The sequence below is a fragment of the Diadema antillarum genome, unplaced genomic scaffold, assembly GCF_040938485.1.
Source record: "Diadema antillarum isolate AM-2024a unplaced genomic scaffold, OU_Dant_1.0 seq00000819_RagTag, whole genome shotgun sequence".
In the NCBI taxonomy this organism is placed as follows: domain Eukaryota; kingdom Metazoa; phylum Echinodermata; class Echinoidea; order Diadematoida; family Diadematidae; genus Diadema; species Diadema antillarum.
In genome coordinates this window covers 1,287,976-1,301,422 of record NW_027271696.1, presented here as the reverse complement: position 1 = coordinate 1,301,422, position 13,447 = coordinate 1,287,976, and the positions used below count along the sequence as shown (strand labels likewise).

Here is a 13,447-nt window from a genome sequence, read left to right as displayed (position 1 = left end):
CAACACCTAAAGTGGGTTACTACCACCGGGGGTCCGTTTCATGAAGCTATCACATAAAAGCTATCACATAAATCTTAGAATGGCCAAGCCGCTCCTAAGCTAGGAGAGACTTTCACGGAGAAGTGAAAACCATTTCACGAAGTCTCTCCTAGGCTAGGAGAGACTTTAATTTTTTCAATCGTCATGTTCGAGGGTAATACTAATTAACATATCATTAGCATATCATTAACTTTTTCTCCCTTAGTACATGCGTTGAGCACTCGCTACATAGACATAGCACGTATACACACAGTGTATACAGCGCAGAGGCAACAGATCTACGACGGAGGCAGGATTCTAGAGGCTAAGTTGCATTCTACACCGCTACCAGTACATATTTCTATTAGTGAGTATATTTAAAGCTGTCTACAATTGAAGAGTAATGCATGTGGATTCATAATGTGATATTATTTGGATATATTTTTGTTCGAATCGTCTACAATTCTCCAAGGGCTAGCTAGATGTAGATCTAATCTTACCGGTAGTAGCGTTATCACAATAGTCCCACGTAGGCACATCGCCGTTTGTTTGAATGACCAAATGGCCAGCTGAGTTTACAATAGGTAGTTTGTTACTTAGCATGGTAGGGCATAGGGTCTACTACTACAACTTCTACAAGTATTAAATAGTGAAATGTTTGTGGGTTGATTTTTATGATATATTTAGCGTGCAGATATTTCATGAGAGCAATTGCCCGATTTGTTCATGTGTGGGTCAATTGCAGGTAACTTACCAAGGCCTGAATAGTGAAGGGAGCGAAGAAGAAACCGGAAATTTCATAAGAATTGGTCTGCATTTTATTATTAATATTTTTAGGCCTATATTTTTGAAGACGTGTCTAACATTGAATAATTACACTGTCACTAGCTGTGTGGATAGTATTCAGAAGTGATACAAATTTTCCGTTTTGTGTCAAATCGACAGGAAAAATCTGTTTTTTTTTCAGTCTAGAAAATCTAGGTTATTTTGTCCAACAGAATTATGGGCCTAGCCTAAGCCTAATGTTTTTTAGGCCCTAACGTGAACTTATAGCGTTAGCATTTCAGAGAACCAGCTGTACGTTACCTGTGTCATTGTCACGTTTACAAGTCCTAATGTTACTATCTAACGTTACTATAGGTCTACAACAAAAACTTGTAAAATACTAGGGGTTAGGGGTTATAATAACAGCGACCAGCCCGAACGCGAAGCACTTCGTACAACAATAACAGGGAGTGCCCTGGGGTTAGGGCAGGTAGTACTATCTGGAGAGTCCGACAGTGATTAGACTAACTAGATCTAGTAGTAGTAGTAGGGCCTAGTAGTAGTACGTAGATCCAGGTCTACACAGAATATGAATTGGAAACCATGGTTCAGATCTTGGTTCAGACTTGAAAGATATCTTCCACAATTCTAAATGCATACAGCACTGTAATCGCAATGCATGTGTCACAATAAGATAGAGAATGATGTTTACCTAAATTCATTGGCATGGAACCTCTAGAATTCTACTGCTATACTACCAGGTGTCTATAGATCTAGAATCCAGTGGTATAGTGATCCCGAGTAGCACCTACTGACCTAGATACTACTTAACCAGTGTATACCAAAAGTATAACCAGACTAGACCCTTTTATAGCCTTGGTATTCTTAAACATATTATCATAACATAAGTAGGCCTATCACTCATCAGTAAGGAAGTTAATAGGTCTTCTAAATAGTGGCACTATCTATCTAGGCAGTTAGTAGATTCTATAGGTCCATACTCCGATGCTAGTATCGCTTACACAACTTCTTTTACCAATTTAATTGATGATGATGACAAGACAACAGTTGATGATCAGAGTCAGACTGTGGCTGCATCTCAGGCTGTAACTGTGATCAACCCGAATGTGAAGCCACAGTACAGCTGGTCCTACCAGATCTTAGGTAGATGTAGACCTTGCAACGTGGATGCCTATCAACAAGATCTAGAACCTCAAGATGTCATAATACCCCAAACTATAGGCTTACACATGTTGAATTGAGACAACTCAAATACTAGTAGTATGTCTTTTAATCATCCCCCCAAAAAATAATAATATAAGGTCCTTTATATATTTAAACTGCAAAAACATGTGAACTGATTTCAAATTTCATGCAGATTCTAGATATTGTGTGTAAAATCTTGTATAATCAAACAACAGTTTGAAAACACACTTTCTATTTTGTATTCACATTTTTAATTATAATGTTAGATATGGAACATCAGTCAGACTGCTACAATCAGACTTCTGCATCTCATAAAGCCCAGAGTCAGTTGCTGAACTTCACTGAACACAAAACCAAACTGCTGAACTTCCATCTTCTCCACAGCTAGACTGCTACTGAACTTCGTCGAGACTTATCTACCAGCATGGTCACCTTCAACAGAATGCAAGTATTTTAGCTTATAATACTATTTTAGCAGACAACATATCTGTATATTTTCAAATACTACAATTGCAACATTATTTACATTTGGACATCAAATTGTCTCTGGATTTTTAGTTGAATAGTGTTAGACAGGAAATATTGAAAACAATGTTTGCTGTAATGTCCATCTTGGTAATTGAAAACAAACATTCTTATCCAGTGAATAGTGACCCTTCTAGAAACAACTGTTTTTTGCATTTTTTTTTTATTTCACTATCTGTAGAATATTACATACTGATCCAATTGAAAAGAGATAATTCATGGAAGGGGGGGGGGTACCTGCATGTCTACATGTATCAAGCTCCTGAAACAAACTTTAGCAGTCACGTTATCTTAATATTGTAGGCCCTACTATGATTGTTTATTTACCCTCTCCCTTTTCTAGTATCAAAACAACCTCATGCTCTTACAATGTTTGAAACAAGAATATTCGACATAGCTAATCATTTTAAACTGTGAAAAGTCCTATTTACAGCTTATGGATCAGTAGATACTAGTGAATTTAGTGTTTCAAAATCAATGGTAGGGCTTTTCAATTTGATTGCTATAGCTTGTTATAGCAAAGGCAAAGCACCCATCTCTAACATACTTTCTAATGTCCCATGTCCTGCACTATTGTTTTGTTTGTAAGATGTAAACTGTTCTTGTATATTGAATAAACTCCAAACAGCCAAGGACCAGACAACATGTGAACTTCATCCACTTCAGAGTTAAGGACTGGGGGCAAGATGCAAATGGAAAAGTCAAGTGACAGTGTCATGGATATTCCACCATCTTCATCTGGTGTGTTAAATGATTATTTTTAGCTATTTTAGCTATTGAAGCAAGTTGAGAAATCATGTTATCTTGATCATCTACACTTGGCAGCAAAATTATTCAACCCCTCTCTTGCATGTTGGACACTCTGGCATAATGAATTACATTATAACTGAGATTATTTCTAAATCATACAAGTGGTGATCAGATAGTTTGCTACAAGTAAAAAACAGATCAGTAGCCTTTGATTTGCATATAGTTACAAACTTTGATCATTCATGTATAAAGAGATATGGTCCAGTGGGCACATTTATGGTCATTTTCAGTCCTTTCAGTGATCACTGAAATGCTTCGTTGAATATGGTTTCACTCAATCTTTTGATAGGTGACACAATATGATGGAATTTGATGTAGGATTCTTAATATTTCAATTGGCATTTTTCATTGTACAAAAATATGTAACTGAACTAATTTCTAGTGAAAGTTGCCACCATAGAGTTTGTACAGAGGTTAAGCCATGATATTGATAATTCAAAGTTTAAGTCATGTCAAAATGAATATAACCCAATGAAATGCTAAGAGTTATGTATAGAATGGCAAGATACTATTTAAAATTCCATAAGAACAAAAGAAATTAATCGTTATCATCAGACCATATCATGTCATGCTTCAGTGATCACAGAAAGGTCTGAAATGACCATAATGCACTCATTTGACCTTATCTCTTCATGCATGAATGATCAAAGTTTCTAACTATATGCAAATCAAAGATTATTGATCAGGTAGGCATTTGTCATAAACTATCTGTTCACCATTTGTATATGATTTAGTAATTGTAATGTTATTTATTTTGCCATAGTGTCCATAATGCAAGGGGGGTTCATAATTCTGCTGCCAACTGAATAAAGTGAATGCTTGTTATCAATTTCCCCTCTCATTCATTACTAAAATTACCTCATACTCTTACAATTTGTTAACAGGGGCTCATTACATAGTGATTCAAACTTTGAAAACTGGCAATTACAACTTGTCGTTCACATAATATATCTTACAAAATTGATATTCATTAATGAACATTTTGTTGTTATTGCTTGTTTTAATAAAGATGTACAGTCATCTCAAATATTTTCCAACTATCCCATTTGTGCATCCGATGTTTCTGTTTGTATGGTATTTAACTGTTCTTATATTTGCACACCCAAAGGCCTGAAGAGAGCTGAACCTCACCAAGCCCTTGGGACTGACAACTGCAGCTGAACTTCACCCAGGTCAGAGTCAGACTGCAATTGGACTACGAACTGTATAGCAGCATCTTATCTACGACAGAACACAGGTATGCATTTCTCAAATTAAGCTTGAAAGTATAAAGATTTTACAAAATAAACAACTTGAGTAACAGTTGAAAAAAGGCAACCTCTGTTGATGACATATCAGTTACAGGTAATTCGGTCTTTCTTATTTTAGGAATTATTGTAGACTTGGTGGACAAACAATGTCACCTCTATATGTGAACTGTTCCACACGAGAAATGAAGAAATTGGTGCATTCATACACCCCAGTTGGGAGTTGATTTAATGTTTATGTCTATATCAGCCACAATTGGGAATTCAGTACAGCTCACAAGAGTTGATTAATGCACTGACATAGCAATGCAGCTGACTTGTTGCATAACCCATTGAATCATCTTTCTGTTTATTTTGGAATTCCCAGCTTGCCTGACATAAATTACAATCCTTTCTAAAAAAAAAGTCAAATAAGTCTCTACTGACATGAATGAATGACATTATGTCAGATGAGTGTTTTAAGTCACAATCACATTTTCATTTTGAGTCTGTGTCACACCTTTTTTGTTCATCAGGAAGAATCTGATACACTAATTCTTGTGTATGACAACCCAGACGATTTTCTTTGTTTTTTTTTTTCCTTGATGCTGTTAAACTGTTGCTAATATACTGTATATGAAATTGCTGACAAGCAGCTCTGTGTAATGATATGTGTGGTAGTCGTGTGTGTATTCATTCAACTGTACACCCACATGTACCCACTCTGTATAATGTCAGGGTGAGGGGATGTGATTTGCATGTCACAATATTTCAGTATGTAACCAGTATTGTTTATTTTTCCATATTCTATTTCTTTTGTCCTTTCTTTCTATTTTCTTTCATATAGATTCTCAAGGCATGGAGCTTACCAAAGGTGATGCAGACAGGTTGAATATAACATATGTTGGTTTTGACCGCTGTGGATTCAATCCTTCAAAAATTAATGGTATGCAATGTATACATTTTTTTTTTGGGGGGGGGGGGGTGGCTGCATTAGATGTGAGGATCTGACATGTACCTGAAGCACTGTAATGAAAGTCATGAATGCAAATGTCATGGTGATTTTGTAATAGATCCTTATGACAAAAGCTTCTTGCACAACAAAAATTCCTAAAATGGAGTGCGAATATTATGTCTTTCAGGACATCATTTGGAAAATAAGAATAGGTCTATTGTCGCTAGACCTACACACATGATAGATTTTCAAATTTTATGCACTTGCTGCAAATGACATGAGTAATGTTACAGAACCTAACAACATCTTGATTGTTTTCTGTCTGCTTTTCTATTTTGTGTTCACATAATTGGCATGTTCAATTTCAACTTTATCTGATAATTCCTTCATTATTGTTGCTCTAGAGTTTTATATCCTGGTTTTTGTCCCATTTATTGCACAGAACATAGCTAGGTAAGATAGACCACATACTTCAGAACCTATTTGCTAGCTATGCTTTTGCAGAGTGTGTGCTTTCTTTCTAATATTCAAATACATAGGAGAGTCCATCTGAATTCAGTTGTACATCATTTTAAAACTGAGAGTGCTCTTTCAGAAACAGGATTGGCCCTTTTTTTTTTGCAAGATACTAAGAAACCACTATTGAAGTGCTACAGACATTAATTCAAAGAAGAATTCAATGTTTATTTGACAAAAATTAGTTTTGAAATGGTTGAGATATCCAAAAGCAGAGTAAAACAAAGCGATTCTAGTAAAAGGTTGGTTCCACCTTTTATTAGAATTCCTTTATTTTGGATATCTCAAACATTTCAAAACCAATTTTCATCAAATAAACATTGAATTCTTCTTTGAATTAATGGTCTTTCATATTTCATAAGAGGTTTCTTATTATATCACCCCTCCTCCCCCCCCCCCCCCCCAAAAAAAGAGAAGAAATGTTATCAATCTGAAACCAGGTCTCAACCAAAACTTTACCAGCCCTTTAACCAGAAATCCATGTTTGGTGACTTTCTGTTGATATTGTGATACAGAGTCACAATTGCAGTGTTAGATATGAAGCTGCAATCAGACTATTGCAGTCTGACTGCTGAACTTCACTGAGTTTTGTCATAGACGAGTCCATAGGTGATGGCATAAGTGCTTTGCCAGGTACATGTATTAACCAAACCAGAAATGAGAAAAATCCCCCTTCAAAAGAAAAAGCAAAAACATTACAATACAAAACAGAACAGAACAATTAAGCGTGCAAACGATTCAGTGAAAAGCAAATGGGTGAATTGAAGCACTCTGAAAAAAAAAAAGATTTATAGGCCTTGTAAAATGTAAGAAAGCATTTTAAAATGGATAAATGCAAATTCTGTATCAGTCAGCACATAAGAGTCTGATTTCTGATCTTTGATGATTAAAAGCTATTGTGCAGTAGACAAGGTCATTATTATTAGTATTGATATCATAATTAATATTCTGATATAGGAAACCTTAGAGTGCAAAGAAGGTGGATTGCAACACATATTATTTTATGCTTACAAAATATTTGCAATGATAGCATTGTGTGAAGTTCAGCTGCTTTCATAATTTGATTAATAAAGCATGAAAATAATACAAATGATTATGAAAGATCTGTCGATGTATAAGTGATCCAAACATAAATACATCAGTGAACATTGCAGTGCATTGTTTTTATGCCTCCGCCACGAAGTGGTGCCGGAGGCATTATGTTTTTGGGTTGTCCGTCCGTCTGTCCTTCTGTCCGTCCGTCTGTTCTTCCGTCTGTCCGTCCGTCCTTCTGTCTGTCCGTAATGAATTTTGTGGCAAGCGTAACTAAAAAACATTTTGAGGTATCCTAATGAAACTTAGCATGTATGTGTATTAGGGGGTGAAGTTGTGCCTATCAACTTTTGGGTGCACATGCTCAAGGTCAAAGGTCAAAAGTTCAAGGTCAAATACATAAAATTTAACTATTTCCACCATATCTCTGCAATGCCTGAAGATATTTTCTGGAAACTTACTGTATTCATGTATTACCCAATTAAGATTCTCTGGTGAAAGTCTGTGGTCATGAGGTCAAAGGTCAAAGGTCAAAAGGTCAATCAAAAATATCAAAACTTCACTTTTTTCTCCGTACCTTGGAAATTATTCGAGGTATCTTCATGGAACATACATGTACTGACTGGCAGTGATTATCTAGACAATCTTGGGTTCATGGGGTCAAAGGTCAGGAGTCAAAAGGTCAAGGGCAACACTTCAAAATTTTACTTTTTCCCTCATGTTTATGCAATGCCAGCAGGATTATTTTTTTACACTTGGTGTATGCATGTATAACCTAATAGAGCTTCTCTGGAAAGATCTTTTTTTCTTTTTTTTGCCTCAAAGGTCAAAAGGTCAAAGATCAAGTGAAACTGCTGAACTAAGTTTTTCCTCCATGTCTCGGAAGTGGCTCATGTTATTTTTAAACTTTCTACATATTTATGCATGTTCTGCCTGACAGGGATTATCTTATGAATTTTAGGGTCAAAGGCCAGATGAAAATGGTAACAATTTACTATTCAATACAGAAATTGAACTTTTTCTCCATACCTTGGAAATTACTCAATGCATAAACGTATGAATTGGTCAAAGTCAAGTTAAAGTCCTTAAATCCCAAATACATGCTCTCCTATTCATCCAATTAAACCTAGGTCAAGGAAGGTGAACATTCAACACATTTGTGACAAACTTGTCATTTTAATATTTAGCCATTTTTGTGAAAATGTAATCACACATCGTCCACATGCACTATCTAGACCTATTAGGAGAATCATGCATCATGGCGGAGGCATACCAGTCGCCATAGCGACATTTCTAGTTGTTATTATTTCCAGGCATGTGAAGGCAATATTTATGTAACCTAGATAGAAATTATGTCTATGCGGGCAATTATTATTTGATTAGAAAGATAAAATCAAGCATAGCTTATAATGTAGAAATCAAGTAGAATGTAATACCAGAAAATACTGTGAGTGATAATAATTTCACAAGGACTCTTACCAGTATCACCAATGTGGTTGTGATAATTGTGCTGTCATTATGATGACATTGAATAATGAAATAATGTTTTCAAGATCAGATTTTCTAATGAATCAGGCAACTAGAATGAAATACATGAAATAGTTTGTGCAGTTACATAATCTGTCACATGACATGTAGTTAAATTGTGAGGAATTGATATTAATGAGTATGAAATTGATAGCAGTGAATGAATTGAATACAGTGTAATTGAATCATTGTCGGCCTACACTGCGTCTTTCAATGAAATGTTTTCCCATTGTGGCAATTGATGAGTGAAATCAAATCCAAGTACGAAACAAAGAATACCTGCTGAAATTAGAAGTATCATTGTGATTTTTACTCCCATCTCCAACTGAGGGAGTTCGTTCAACCAGCGCTAACTTTATATGGTTTTATCAAAAAAAGAAAAAAGCTGTACCATGGCAATGCGTTGTTCAACATTGAATAAAGTGTTTTGTTAATTCAAAAAATCTGTTTGTCACATGTGTCATATATGTATTGCAAGTCAAGTGCTCAAAAACTGAGTAAATTAAATGAATAAACTGGAAAGTCCTATGATTTTCACAAATGATGTTACCATGGCAACACACTGTTCAGTATTAACGAAAGATGAATATACACAAGTACATAGTATAACTTTCACATGTTTCAAATTTCAAGTCAAATGCTCAAAAGCTTAGGAAGTTAGCTGAATCCACAGTATTTTTGAATGATTTTCATTCAAAATAATCTGTTACCATGGCAACACATTGTGTGAAAAAGAACAAAGAAGAAATTTGCACATCAGTCTATGTACTTTAGCAGTCTCATGTGCCAGATTTCAAGTAAAATGCTAAATATTGAAGGAGTAAACTGAATCTACACCTTTTTTATTATATTCATTGAAAATGCTGTTACCATAGCAACACAATGTTCTATATCTGTGAAAGATGAAGTTTGCACAACTATACATATCATGGTGGTCACATGTACCAAATTTCAAGCAAAATGCTCAAAAGCTGAGAGATAGCAGAATCCACAATATTTTTGATTGATTTTCATTCAAAGTCTGCTGTTACCATGGCAACGCATTGTTCAACAATGGCGAAAGATGAAGTTTGCACATCTACGTACTCTGCCGGTCACATGTGTGCCAAATTTCATGTCATATGCACAAAGATTGACAAATTTAGCGAATTCACAATTTTTGTATGCTTTTAAGTGAAAAAATGTTGTTACCATGGCAACAGATTGTTCAACATCAACCAAATATTAGTTTTGCACATCTACATACTGTAATGGTCATGTGCCAAATTTTTGGTCAAATGTTAAAAGAATTTTAAGGAAGTTAGGTCAATTCACATATTTCTTTGTGTGATTGGTATAGAAAAACTTGTTGCCATGGCAACAGATTTTTTCACACCACACATGAAAAAAGTGTTTTGCACAACTACATATTACATTTATCTGATTCTATGCAGAATTTCAACAGCATTGCTTTAAAACTGAGGGCAGTAGTTCAATCCACAACAATTTGTATGTTTTTGTGAAAATTTGCCATTGCCATTCATGACAACGTATTATGCGATATCAACGAAAGATATCTTGCATATCTACCTTTGACAGTGGTCACACATGCCAAATTTAGGGTCAATTGCTCCAAAATGAGAAAAAAGTTTGATACAATGGCTCTCTCAAAAAGCTATCACATAAACTTAGGAGTGCTCCTGACCACTCCTAGATTTATGTGATAGCTTTGCCAAGTTAGGAGAGACTTTATGTGCTAGCTTTGTTCATGAAATGGTTTCTAGAAAAAGTCTCTCCTAAGTCTGAGTTTATGTGATAGCTTTATGCGATAGCTTTTTCATGAAACGGTTTTTAGCAAAGTCTCTCCTAAGTATGACTTAGGAGAGAGAAAGTCTCTCCTAAGACTTTCATGAAACGGACCCCGGCAGTGACATTGCACAGTCTGCAAATGGCGTTTCGAAGTCTTGCTGCCAAGATGGTTAATGTGCATGGCGCTATTTCCCAGTGCATCCGGCGGCGAAACATGACATTCGGAAAATGTCCTTGCTCGGTCGTGCCATGTCGTTCTAGGATTCAACGCGAGACCTGGACGTAGAGGAGAAAAACAAATATTCTGCTCGCTTACTGTACCGCTTTCCCCCACCTTTAGAAGGAAACAGAGCTAAAGGATCAAGAGTTCCGCTTTCTTTGAATAATCAGTTTTAATGACCATTGTATGCTAAGTACGATAAGACTGCTCTCTTTACTGGTTTTTCAAACATAAGACAAAACAGCCCCAAACTGTCGTGCGCGTACGTACCATTTCCTCTTTGCCTGGTTACTGACATGATTGTGAATACATATAAGTAATCGTCGCAATATCCCCCCCCCCCCCCCCCCCAATCCATTTTGCGATTCACCGTTGCAACAGCTACAGGAAGTAGCTGGAGAGATAGCGTGATCTGTCACAAGAGGGCGGTATCTAGTGGCCCATTCGATGTCACGTCCCCACAAACTATCTTCAGTAGATATCAATTTCGAAGCGTTCAATGTCATCATAAATTATTTGCACTAAGTATCACTTTCTGACATGAGAATATCCATTTCATTTTTTCTTTGTTCAGCTCACCATGTTAAGCTTGCATTCCATCTCGGCTTCCAATAACTTTAAACCATCGAAATCATCGAATTGACGTTCTCCCTATTGAAATTCTACTTCTACTATAGTATACAGGTAAGGTATATAACAAAATAGTAATGGTATGGTGAATGGTATGTTGAAGGTAAGAACTCCGGTTACAGCACAGTATCTTTGTTATATTCTGAAACGCGTATTATTGTGTCGGAGGTGTTAAAGCCTATACAGTAATTTGTACAGCGTTTCAAAGTTGTTGTTTTTTTCTAGACAAAGTTGCAACTCGTATGCAAACCACTACAAATGTTGATGTTTTCACTTGTTTTGTTTGTTTGTTTTGGGGGTCATTTTTGTTTTATTTTTGCAAGAAATGAGGCCCTTCATTACTGAAAACGACAGTACTGCTATGGACACAGTCGAGTTCTGATGGTGCATCACCTAACACTACTGCTGTATAGAATCTGGCCTGTACTGTCGTATGTTCTGTGCGAAAGAAGGCGGCTAACAAAATATAGCAATTTATCAGTCGTGCCTATATGAAGAGTAGATTTTTGCATTAAAACAGCGGCGAACAATAATTGTTCCCTATACTCATTATAGGTATGTAGGGTCCTAAAAGAGGCTAATGTTGGAAGAGCTCAAGCTTTTGCAACTTAAAGAAAATCGCAAGTGTGAATAACAAATAGCAGCCTTCATTGTGTACCGTATAGAGATGTACACTAACTACATCCCCTTCAGTATATCTCTATGTTGTGTACAGACTAAATGGGTGTAGGGTATACAAAATAGCATTACACGTATGGCAGTCACGACCCCTCTAACGTCCTTGTAATCAAATACCAAAGGCATATTGTTGCAGGTAGGCGAATGCTAGAGTCCGCAGACTGTGTACTCGGGGTACCAGGATTCTATTGTGGCTGGCTGCCGCTTGTACAACGTGGCGAAGTACAGCACCGGACGAGTCTCAAGCACTGTGCTATAATTATGTGCAATGACTTGCAGTTATTAGTGAAGGTTTGTTTTATGCATGGATTATCACTTAGCTACTTCTGACGTTACATGCAATCGTATCTATTTATGATCCGGGCACATTGGGCTCAATCATTAAACCCTTATTTTTTACCCTGCCACTCCTAAGATAACTGCAAGAATCGTCTCAAAATCCTTCACAAAGAAGACTACACTACTGCAATTATTATCATTATTATTATCCTATCGAAGAAATCTTTGACTCAGGAAGACATTAAAGTTATTGTCTAAGCTGGCCGATCTTGAGGGAACAATATTTATTTCAATATCATTCGTATAATATACATAACATACTTTGATTCTGTGTACGTTCAATGGGGATGGACCAAAAGGGACCAAAGACCGTTTCTTTTCATTTATTCCATCTCATCAGTATAAAAGAAGATGTACTATGAATATTGCAGCCAAGTGTCTGCATGACAGCTAAAAAACTGATTGTTGTCTCGTTATAGAGCCACAAGGGAATACTATAATGATTGACCATGAAGGTTTACGTGTACATTATTTCACTTCATGAACAATGCCTTATTTCAATTCTTTTAATGCAATTATGCTAAAAAAACAGCGGCCACAAAGTAATCTTAGATTATTACCCAAACTTTTCTGCTTGTTTCATCAAATTTCATCAGTTCTCAAGTCACGTCGAGCGGTTCTATGTTTACGTGCACATGTGGAAGTCGTCAACAATTAGTCGATCAGCTTTTCAAACCAGCGTCAACACGAATGGAGTTCCTCTTTCGACGAAATGGTCAGTCTATATCCTGGGCCTCGAAGCACGTGGGGACATCAACGACGTGGTAAAGACTACAGCGCCATGTTAAGCACAAGTACTGCAGGTGTGTGTGCGTGTTAAGCTCCAGATCACGTGACCGCAAAGTGTCACTTGACCTGGCGCCACGAGACGGGCCAAACCTACGGCACGAGTACTTAGGATGGAACCAGTCAATTATTGTTATGAACGAAGACGAGGATAGAAGCCGATTGGTATTGCGATGTAGAAAGGCGGTCGCTGTTGTCCACTAAAGAAGCACAGTGGCGTACAAAATGAGGCGAAAATGGAGAGATCTAGTGTTCGATCCCCCCCCCCCACCCCCCCCCCCCCCCCGCCATCATACATCTTTGGACAAAGTATTGCGCCCAACATGTCTCTCCAAACCAATGTTTAAAAGTAATTTCGTTGATTAGGCTACTTGTACCATGCAGAAACAATAAAATGAAATGAAATAGAATGAAATATACATGGCA

General features: G+C 36.6%; 1 long non-coding RNA gene across 1 annotated transcript; it reads left to right on the top strand.

Moving 5' to 3' along the window:
* Nucleotides 1–315: 315 nt before the first annotated feature.
* LOC139739799 (uncharacterized) lies at nucleotides 316–4,557 on the top strand. The gene is made up of 4 exons (XR_011711529.1): nucleotides 316–385; nucleotides 2,256–2,433; nucleotides 3,143–3,255; nucleotides 4,433–4,557. It is a non-coding gene; the product is annotated as an uncharacterized lncRNA (long non-coding RNA).
* Nucleotides 4,558–13,447: the final 8,890 nt, after the last annotated feature.